This window comes from Mytilus trossulus, chromosome 1 (assembly GCF_036588685.1).
Source record: "Mytilus trossulus isolate FHL-02 chromosome 1, PNRI_Mtr1.1.1.hap1, whole genome shotgun sequence".
Taxonomy (NCBI): Eukaryota; Metazoa; Mollusca; class Bivalvia; order Mytilida; family Mytilidae; genus Mytilus; species Mytilus trossulus.
Genome location: NC_086373.1, coordinates 20,862,279 through 20,872,470, shown reverse-complemented (window position 1 = coordinate 20,872,470; position 10,192 = coordinate 20,862,279).

Below are 10,192 nucleotides of genomic sequence, written 5' to 3'. Positions count from 1 at the left end.
CTTGAAAGATTGAAAAAGGTGTTTCCAGTCGTGTCCGTGCATTTTCTCATGAACCATTCAACCAAAGCTTTTCAAATTTTAATATGTTGTTACTGTTGACAAAATAGAGGTCAAGTTTAATAATGACGATTTTGACTTTTACCGTTCAGGAGTTATGGTTCTTGAAAGATCGTAAAATGGTGTTTCCATTCACGGTGTTGCATTTACTCACAAACCATTCAATCTAAGCTTTTCAAATTTTAATATGTTGATACTGATGACAAAATAGAGGTCAAACTTGATATTGACAATTTTAACTTTCACCAATCATCAGTAATGGTTCTTGTGATATTGCCAGGACACAAATAAATGCTAATAAATCCGGTTTGCTGTCGTTGTGACAGCCTCTTATTTCTTTTGTCTCTAAAAAAATGGGAAGCTCTGTGTCTTTGACCGGGGTGTGTTATACCTTTTTGTTGTATTTTGTTTATATTATGATTTCAACATTTAAGTTAAGTTTCGGATTTCCTGTGACATTGAACATCTCTGAAAAGAGATTATCCTGTAATAAGTATTAACTATTGTACAAATATTAGGTACTCAAATACATACAAAAAAGATGATGTTGTATGATTCTAATGAGACAACTCTCCACAAGAGATCAAATGACACAGACATTAACTATATATCACATACGTTCTTCAACAATGACCAAAGCCATTACCGCATAGTCAGCTATAAAAGCCCCGAAATAACAATGTTAAACCATTCAAACATACGGCCTGTTTTATGTAAAAAATGAACGAAAAACAAATATGTAACACATAAACAAACGACAATCACTGAATTACAGGCTCCTGACTTTGGACAGGCACATACATACAGAATGTTGCGGGGTTAACATGTTGGCGTAATCCCAACACTCACCCTAACCTGGGACAGTGGTGTAGCAGTACAAAAAAAAGAACGAATTATAAAAATCAGTTGAAAAAGGCTGAACTAATCCGATGGATATAAATACAAATACTACACATAGTGGACGTGGCCGCGTTCATGTTTATACCAGCAACAAAAAGACACTTAGTACAAATCTGTGAGTACTAACAGTTGCTGACAGCTAGTTCAAGGCCACTAACAACTAAAAACAATCAGTACACACCCAACATCCAATGGATTTAGTGTAAAGACGGCATAAACAGTCAGACAAAAAGAAACGACCTTATGTAGAATAACTGTTTGTTTTATTAGGTCTTTCTATACCTCTTTAATTTGTTCTGATTATTATTATATTCTTCTGCCGTCTGAGATACTGTTTTTGTTTTACGACATATCGAAATGAATTTGTGGCCAATGATGTCGTACAGTAATGGGGATTTCACAACTCATCCTGTGTAACCAAAAACTTATTTTATATGAGTTATTTCCCCGCGTCCGCTTTTCTTGTTAATTTTTTCCACTCTGAAACCGTAGAAGATATCCATTAAATTTTTCACCAAATTGTTCGTCGTAATGATGTGTTGGTTAAGTTTTACCGAAGTAATACAGTAACATCTTATGGGAGTTATTTCCCTATTAAAATTTTCCATGAGTGATATGTTGAATAAATATCATACACCATATAAGTTATAAAGGCCTATAGTGCTTTAGTATGAATTCCTTGGTCTGTTTTGAGTAAATTAAGTTCAAGGTTAAAGGTCAAGGTCATTTCTAAATTTTGAACTTTGCTTATTATCTTTATTCCAAACAAACCGTCACAATTACGGGTAAAATGTGTATACCAAATACATTGCAACCATACAAGTGAATGACCTGGGATCTTTCGTTTTGAGATAACTTACCTATGAACTTGAAATTTAGGTCAAGGTCAAAGGTCAATTTTACGTTCAAGATTTTGATCTTTGCTAAAAATTCATTTGTTCCTTTGCATTTGGTTTTGTAGACGTTTGACCTATTACAAGGTTAAATGGAACTGTTCTACGTACGTCGGAAGAATATTTCGATGAAAAAATACGTAGAATCTTATTTTTTTAAATCAGTTTGAAGTAACAAATTACACTAAAAGTGATACCTTGTTACATCGTTTTTTGAATTTCATGTTACTTATAGAAGTTCAGTTTTTCAATTGTTCTCTGAAATGAATAAATTTTATATTTTCGGACAATTGACATATTTATTGATATTGTATACTTTATAAATTATTATTTCATAAACTTATTGAACCCTTATTCGGTTAAAGATAAACGATTTTTCATTTGAAGTATAAAGTGTATGTTTGCATATATATACTATCTCCACACGAATTTTAGCACTTTCTCTGTTCAACAACAACTACAAATCACAGTCGCGCTGAATGTTTAAACACCACACACAAACACTAATATTCTTCAAACAGAAACTAATTGCTACAGAATAAAAGTAGGTTAAACTTATTTATATGTATAGAGAACAGAAGATAGTTAGTTAAAACATATTTTATTGTTCAAGAATGCAAGGACATGCGGTAGGGTTGCCAATGAGACATCTTGGCACAAAAGACCAAATGACACTATCATGGTTAAATACTCATGGACATCGTGGGAAAGAAAACCCTGTCTGTTTGTACTGGATTTTGTTAGAATATTTTATATTTTACAGAAAAAAAAAGATATTATTATAGATGCAAAGCTCTTTGAAAATGTTCCAAATATAAATGAACACACAATGGTAATCAGTGTCAAGTAAACTATTAATCAGTGTCAAGTAAACTATCATTTTATTTTACCGGGTGTGATATTTTTCAAACCAGAAGTAACAAATTAGCTCCCTTATTTCAAACAAAGGTGGCATGATAGAAACCATATATTTCTGGGATCAGCGCACAATATGCTATCATCTGATACTAAAAATGACATACTTAACTCGATTTTTATGTTTTTATATCGAGAGAGATGGGGGGAGGGTTTGGTGGAAAGTCCTTAAATTGTTCTCTAAACAATTGGTTTTTAATTACATATGTTTAGTTGTTGGCATGATACGAATTATGTTCTCCTCATGTATCTTATGATGGTATGATACTAAACCCCTAACGAGAGGGATCGTGTTTGATTTTCATGTGATGAAGACATAATTTTTCAATCATTTTAATTTAAGTCTGAAGTTGGCATGTCAGTAACTGCTAGTAGTTAGATGAAGAACAGAAATTTTAGCGCTGTTCCTTTGCATTTAGGTTGTTTATTTTTGTTGTTGTTGTTCATGTGCTGAATTTGTGTCGTGTAGATATACTCCCTTTAGTTATTCTATTAAATGCTTTTATTGAATGTCAAACTCGAAATCGTTCACCATTACTTGTATTTTACGTATAGTTTGATATTCGTACCACAAAATGTTAATGGAATAACCTTCATCAAGTAAGCCCGAGACCAATAGTTTAATAGAAAAACTATGTACCACTAATTGATTTTAAAAGAGATATATGTATGAGTGGGGCAAAATATTCAAGATAAGATGGAAAATTACAATAAAAGAATTTCAAAGATATAGTACGTTATTGCTGTTTTTTTGATAAAAAATTGTAGTGTTGTCAACGATGGACTTAAGAAATGTTCATTTAAAAAAAAACCTACGTCTAAAAGTTTTTGGAAGAGTAAAAATTTCATCTACATCTAATCAGGAATTTGAAAGCACATTTTAAATCCGACCTTTATGGATATAGGTCTAGATTAAAAAAAAAGAACCACAAAAATAAGGCTGTATAACAATATTTAGTTAGTACAAGTCTCGTAAATCCAATGGTACAGCAGTAAATACATGGAATTCACTTTTGATGACTATAATTTAAGCTAATGAGCGTTTTAGAAAAGAGGTTCTTTTCAATTTTATACATAAGGAATGGAATGAAAGAAAGAAGATCCTATGATTTAAGATTGTGAAGTGTTCTTTCTGAAATTGGTGTGAATAATCTCAGCAGGTATTAATTATCAATGTTGTTCAATAGTGAAAAGTGTGCCTCTTTAATAAAACACTTTTCTACCTTTCCCACGTTCATTAAAATTTTACCTAATACTAATCATAATGTTCAAGATTTCCACGTTTCATTTAAGTAACACCGTCGTACCATCTAATGGTAAACGGACAGAAAGTCACAGGACAAAAAGTCACAGGACATAAAGTCTCAAATTTGGTAGGACAAAAAGTCACAGGACAAAAAGTCACAAATAATATGTTGACAATTGTTTGAATATGTAATGATGTAAGACTAAGAGAAATATCTTGAAATATTTACTTTTTAATACATATATTCATATTAAAGTTTAGGAAATGTGTCATTATACTTGAAAATTAAAGATTTATTTAGTTTTAATCATGCAAAAGAAAGATTTCTTGGCACCATGAAGCCATTTAAGTGCCAAGCCACTTCGACATTTTGTTTTTTTAACAATTATTTAATCATCTTTGATATTTTTTTGATACATTTTATTTACAATTTTGGTTAATATACAATAGCTCAAGAAAAATACAAAAATATTTATGTAGAAATAAGCGTTTTTTATTCAAAGAAAATAATCAGAAAAAATGAATTGTGACTTTTTGTCCTGTGACTTTTTGTCCGTGAATTTTTGTCTGTGACTTTTTGTCCTGTGACTTTCTGTCCTACATTCAAATTTAGTACATGAAAGATTTTGGATGAAACATCAATACATTTTTCGATGTTTAATAGTGCACACACAAGCTAAATCTCATGATACACATAGAACCGAATAATACATCCGATGTCTTTAGTTTATAATGCTTTATGACTACCATACAAGTAAGAGGTTTATCTAGATATAAAACAAGTTAAATCCACCATTTTCTACACGAATAAATACCTGTAGCTAGTCAGGTATGTGACTGATTTATGTAGACGAAACGCGCGTCTGGTGTACTAATTTATTATCCTGGTACATTTGATAACCATTTTAAAACACCACTGTTTCGATGCAACTGCTGGTGAAAGTTTCGTCTCCGAGGGTATTACCAGCCCAGTAGTCAGCACTTCGGTGTTGACATGAATATTAATTATGTGGTCATTATTATAAATTTCCTGATAACGAAACTTTTATCAAATCGAAAAACTAAGGATTTTCTTATCCCTGGAATATATTACCTTAGCCGTATTTGGCACATTTTTGGGAAATGTTGGATCCTCAATGCTTTTTCATTTTGCACTTGTTTGGCTTTTATAACTTTTTTATATGAGCGTCACTGATGAGTCTTATGTAGACGAAACGCGCGTCTGGCGTACTAAATTATAATCCTGGTACCTTTGATAACTATTAATATTCGTTTGATAATTTTGAGTTTGTTACTTGATAATGAACTTTACGTTGTATTTTGTTTTTAATAGAATGGAATAAATTGGATTGTTTACATATGTTTCATATAAGGATAAGATTGAGAATGGAAATGGGGAATGTGTCAAAGAGACAACAACCCGACCATATAAAGAAGTCTATACCAACTCAAATTAAATGATGTTTGTCCTTTTAAAATTTGGTGTTGATGGTTTATCATATCTTTGATAGTCTATATATAGCAATGATGAAATAATCAAAAACTTTTCCCTATCAGATATATTAAAAGCTTGGAATTTTATGCGGCTGTCAACAAGTGAGAGGGTTAGCTAGCTATAAAACCACGAATGGATTACAACTGTCATATTCCTGACTTGGTACAGGTATTTTTGTCGTTGTGTTGATGTCTTATTGATATGTCTTTTATGTCTGATCTAATTTTATTCCAAGGCTTATGATTATAGGTACATTTCATTCATCCAAATATCGATACTACCAAATTTATTTTTCCCTTTCAGATATGTGTTACTTGGGAACGTAACAATTGCAAATCAGTTTAAAAGTACAAATGTTAGTAACTCCCACACAGTTGGTCAGTAATGTTTTTTAATTCGTTTGTATTATGATATGAATAAAAGAATTTGTATAAATCCTGTTTGCACGTTTGGGTATATTGTACCTCGCGGTTTATCCCTAAAGTCACGTTCGAATTAACCTAAGGTAATTCAGTAATACAGTGATTAGCGGTTATAGAATCAACAGACTAGCAATTGTTTTCTGTTATGATTCATAGTCCAAAGTCTACATTATAATATTATCTAGACGTCCAAGAATTCAAATGGCAATTGTATTAAATAATTTAACCATATACTGTCAAGACCAAGGAAATAACATCTGTTAACAAAGATTTATGTCAGACACAAATCTCTGTATCAATTTATGAAGAAAATATTAGAAATATCGACTTTATAATTAAGAAATAATTCATGGAGGTTTGAATTTATACTGATTTTATCCGCTGACGGGTTGGTCCTCAGTTTGTGCAAAATATGTTAACCACGAGCGATAGCAATGGGTAAAATATCGGAATAAAGGGAAATACTCGTGGTAAAATCAGTATAAATTCAAGCCCCCTTTTCATTATTCCGACAACCCATTGTTCCGACAGCTCATTAGTTCGACGGCCCGTTGTTCCGACAGCAAACTAGTACGACAACCCATAAGACCCACAACCCAATAATCCAACAACCCAGTAGTTCGTCACTTAGAAATAATTACTGCGCGGTATCAGGGTGATACAGAATTTGTCTGTTTCATCTCATAGAGAATATTTTGAGTATGTTCCAGAATGAAAACACACGAATAGCGGTGAAATTTACTTCTTAGGAAGACAAGAAGTGAAGGGAGGGTTAGTACAAAATTAAGGTACAAGCTTAATTTCTAAAAAGTTCCGGGCATATAAATGTTAAAAGTATGTCGCACAACCCTATGTATTGACCTTTGAATAAAATAGTAGAGCATACCAACTGTCCAATCTTGCAGAATTCAAAAATGACTATACAGAACTTTTTTCCGTATGGATATACTTTGAATTCCGTATATAATGAATAATGACGTAATAATTATTTGCATACCGCATACGCAAATAAAAATTTATATAGTTTTAATTACGTGTTTATATGAAGAATTGAAATAATGTTTAGGCAATTATCTATAAAGCATCTCGTCAAACAACTTTTAACAAATTCGACGGGGTTAAAATATTAATCGCATTTTCAAGCACATAATCTATTCTGTATATTGGATATTGTGTTGCTTTAATATGACCAAATCAGACCAGCAACCTTAGGGATTTGGTGGGCGATCCTGTGTCTCATTTAAAACAACTTGCGAACTTGCTAGAAAGATAGGCAAACAGAAGCAATCTTTATAGATAAAACAATGCCTATTGGATGTTCTGTGTCTTGCTCTACGTTTGAATTTTATTTTCAACTTTTATTTTTAGCAGTAAGTAATTATAAATATAAAATAAGAAGATGTGGTACGATTGCCATTGAGACACCTATACAATATTTGCATTGTTCAAAAATATTTGTTTATTATTATTACCAGTGAGTAGTTATTCTTGCACGGTTTTTTGTATGATAAAAGATTCGTTGGAAATGGTATGCGTAATTCTTATTTCTTTTGGTTATCGTATATCAAAATACTGAATTGTATTTTCGTTCCTTTTTATTCAGAGTTATGCCTCCTTGTCCTTGTATAAATTTTAAAGGTGTTATGATCTTTGACGTGGTTGAATTATTATATTCTTGGCAATAAATTGACTGAGTGTTTATTAACCGTCCATTATTCCATTAGCCGGTCTGACCATTCTTAATATTATTATGATTGAGAATGTAAACGGGGAATATGTCAAAGATAGAACAACCAGAGTAGAAAGCAGTCCAATGCCATTAAAGGGTCTTCGACACAGCAAGAAAAAACAGAATCCGGGGATGGGCGTCAGTTGCCAGGATAACATCATCATTGAATAAATGTTTTCCTTTATCAAAAACCTTCTTAATTAACGTGACTTTGAACATGAAAAATAAGTTATACATATAGTAGCTATGTTGTCTATTTGTAAATTAAATCTTTTTTACTTAGCCAATCTTTCTTAATATCCTGATTTGTGGTTTACAAACTCCTTGTTGTTTTTTTATATTTACCTTTGTATGTTTTGTTTCAACTGCCCCTCTCCTTGGCATCCGTTTCCCTTATTCATATTCTGTACTTTTTTGTTATATTAATTTGCATGCTTAAATCTTTCAGGATAACAGTTTCATAGTAAATAGTTAGCAACGGTACCAGGCTTATAATATGATACATATGACTCATCAGTGACGCTCAGATCAAAATAGCTAGAAAGCCAAACAAGTACAAAGATGAAGAGCATAAGGACCAAAAATTCCAAAGAGTTGTGCCAAATTCTGTTAAGGAAATATATGCCTGTAAAAAGAAAATCCTTAGTATGTCGAATAATTCATACTTTTGAAAACAGTAAATTTATATAAAAAAAAAGAGACCAGATTATTATTGATATTAATGAAACTGACGAAGTGCTGACTACCAGGCTTTAGCTAGTGATACCCTCAGAAAAGAAACTTCTACCAGCATTTGCAGCGAACGTGTGGAGTAACTAGTTATCAAAGGTTTCAGGCTTATAATCTTAAACGCAAGACGCGCGTTTCGTCTACATAAGACTCGATATATATGCTGTCATTTGATCGATGATTGTAGATGTATAAATGTATTTGCTTATCCTTGAATGCAGTATATTTGGATATCGATTTCGATCAGCAAAACGTGACAAATAAAGGCAACAGTAGTATACCGCTGTTCAAAACTCATAAATCCATGGACAAAAAACAAAATCGGGGTAACAAACCAAAACCGAGCGAAACGCATTAAATATAAGAGGAGGAGAACAACGACACAACACCGAAACGCAACACACACAGAAACAGACCAATCATCAGACAAAACACCACGAGAATAACAAATGTAACATGAAAACCAAATACCTGAATTTGGGATAGACAAGTACCGTGCCACGTCTTATCTCAATGTCTCAAAAATAAGAGAAAACACAAACGACTCAACGTTAAAATGCAACACAAAGAGAAACGAACAATATTATAACAATGACCATCTTCCTGACTTGGTACAGGACACTTTTAAAGGGGAAAAAAAGTGGTGGGTTGAACCTGGTTTTAAGGCATGCCAAACCTCGCACTTTAATGGCAAAGTTAAATATAACATTGAAATGACAACATAATATTACAGGACTACAATACAAATAAATAGGAGAAAACATCCAAAAGAGCCTGTATAGTTTAAATGTAAAGACCCCTTCTTCACTAACCATTGAGTTATATTTTAAATTAAAAACAAATAAAGAAATAAAAAAAAACGAAGAAGGCCAGAGACCGAAACGTTTTAAATAATGGTTTATTACTACAATGCCATTGCTTTTATGTTGATAGACCTAAATATGAAGATTTACTACAACTACCACATAAAATATATAAAAACTTTAAATCATGATCCAAGTAGTGAGTATAAGGTCAGATAAACCAAACTGGAAATACATGGTCACACAAAGAAACTTTACCAGGCATAATAACATTGATCAATGAACACGATAATAAGATAGTTAGCTGAACCCTTCCAGACAGACATGTACAACTTACAAGATTTACGTTTGATGTAGGTGACCTACTGCATAAAGTATACAAGTAACAACCTTAACAAGGAAACATTTCCTTGATTATTAAGGATTTAATTTTTTTAAATTGAGAATGGAAAATGGGAATGTGTCAAAGCGACAACAACCCGACCATATAGCAGACAATAGCCGAAGGCCACCAATGGGTTTTCACTGTAGCGAGAAACTCCGGCATCATAGCTGGAATTTAATTACGTATTCCGAATTACGGGATCATGGATCGTTTGGAAGTGCAATTTTGGTACCCTCACGTTATATAAAACAACGATACAACTGTATCGATCAACATAAAAAGACATGAGTTCAGAGCAAACACAATAAATTAAATGTTCAGTCAATAAGTACAAAATCAAAAACGAAATAATATCAGATACTAAAAAAATTGAAAACGTAGAAGTTTTGGATACAAACACGTTCTATCAATGGGACAAAAAGTTACTAGAAGTTACATTTTTTTTTATCTCTGATTTCATTATTATGATGTAACCTGAGAATCACCCGTAATTCGTTATAAATATACGAATTAACTTGGCAAAAGACTAGAAGACTATATTGGTATAGGTATGCGATATTTTTTAATCCTCATGTACGGAAATAAATGATCGTTATATCTCAAGTTTTATCGTTTCAG